At 42.3% G+C, this 1,909-nt stretch overlaps 1 pseudogene; it reads left to right on the top strand.

Annotated features, from left to right (window-relative positions):
• The first annotated feature begins 876 nt into the window (after window positions 1-876).
• LOC120096845 (U2 spliceosomal RNA) lies at window positions 877-1,045 on the top strand (annotated as a pseudogene).
• The last annotated feature ends 864 nt before the right edge of the window (window positions 1,046-1,909 follow it).

Raw genomic sequence — 1,909 nt, forward strand, 5'->3', positions numbered from 1 at the left:
AAGCCAGTCTTCTTTCTAATGGCCTTCAGATGAAGATGTAGAACTCTCAGCTTCTTCTGCACCATGTTTGCTTGGATGCTGCCATGCTCCCATCTTGCATATACTAGACTGAAGCTCTGTAATCTAACCCCAACAGAATGTTGTCCTTATAAGAATTGCTTTGGTCATGATGTCTGTTCACAGTAGTAAAACCCTAACTAAGACACAACTCTTAACCATTTTTTTAGAATATACTTATTTTACTTAAAAAAAAACCCACAAACAAGCAAGCAAGCAAACAAACAAATAACCTAGCTGGCCATGGTGGTGCATGCCTTTAGTATGAAGAGAGGCAAAGGCAGGCGGATCTCTGAGTTTGAGTTTCAGGATCAGTCTGGTCTACAAGATGAGTTCCAGGACAGACATGATACACAGAGAAACCACGTCTTAGAAAACAAACAAAAACTACTAAGAAGCACATGCTGTGTTCAACAGACAACAACATCACCGAGCTCATGTTGCCTGAGTCACTAGAATTCATCATTTCTCCCTATATATCATTTCATCTCCCATGGTTTTATTCATCATGGCCTAACAGCAAAAGACCTATGTTCTCACACACATTTGTGTACACTTACTCTTGAAAGCCACACATACATGCACTCATACAGCTGTTCTGTGTAGGTTGTGTAAGAAAAATGTTTGTTCAGTGATGAAATTGCTTTGGAACACATTTTCAACACACAGCTGGTCATGAAGTGATGAGGTCTGGCTGTGCTCAGAGAGCATGACTCACGACACATGGTCGATCCTCAAGTGGTGTCTTGAATATTTGTTTATGTCTTAAATAGAAGTGCTTGTAAGTTAATATAATTTAACTTTTAAAAGTGCTTTTAGATCGCTTCTCGGCCTTTTGGCTAAGATCAAGTGTAAAAGTGCTTTTAGTGTTTTGGGTTTTTTGTTTGTTATTTTTGTTGAGATAGAGTCTCATGTAGCCCAGGCTGGCCTCAAATTCATTTATAGGCTGAGGATCACCTTAAATAGCTGATCCTCTTACCTCTAACCCCAGCTTAGAGGGTTCTGAGTTTCAAACACAGGCCCTCTTGTATGGTAGACACTCACTTCTACCACCTGAGCCACATCTGCCAGTTGGCGTTTTGAAGATAGTATCTCACTGTATTATTCAGGGTAGCCTTGAACTCACTGCAATCATCCAAACTCCATCTACTGAGTGCTGTGATTCTTGGTATATGTTTCGTGAAATATTACAAAAAAGCAACCCATGCTAGCACTGGCTATGCTCTAGTAATGCAGTTTCCCCACCCCCAAGGTCCCCTAGGTCCAGTGACTGCCCAACTCACGGCCATTCTCTTGCTGAAGATCTTGCTCATATTCCCAGCCATCTACCCACCGTACAAATCACTGTAACTGGGTAAAATCAAAACTCTAGAGGCTTGTAATTTATCAGTCAGATTTATATCAGTAAATTCTCAACCCACAAGACGCCCACACAATGAACTCAGAGCTGATTGATACTGATATAAGCTGCCCACCTAGATGGGACAAATTGTCCTGATTATTCCATCCATTCTGTGATAATCATAGCTACCTGTGGCTATTCAAAGCCATGCAGATCTGGGTCATCCTTCTCTTCCTCCATCTTCCTTCCTTCTCTCTCCCTGTGTGTCCCTATCTGTCTCTAAAACTCTCAGTCTGCCTTCTCTATCCACTGCCCAATCACAGGCTCTTGCCTTATCTTGTGCCTGCTCTCACCTGATGTAGACAGCAATCCACGGGCATAGACCACCACGCCTGGATTAATTTACCTTTTAGTAATGACTGACCTGCAAAATCCCCAAACTGTGTTAGTGCGTGCTCAGGAAAAAGGAGAAGCCGCCAGCAGCATAGCCTGACCCTCATGAACACTCTA

Source organism: Rattus norvegicus, chromosome 14 (assembly GCF_021556685.1).
Source record: "Rattus norvegicus strain SHRSP/BbbUtx chromosome 14, alternate assembly SHRSP_T2T, whole genome shotgun sequence".
NCBI lineage: Eukaryota > Metazoa > Chordata > Mammalia > Rodentia > Muridae > Rattus > Rattus norvegicus.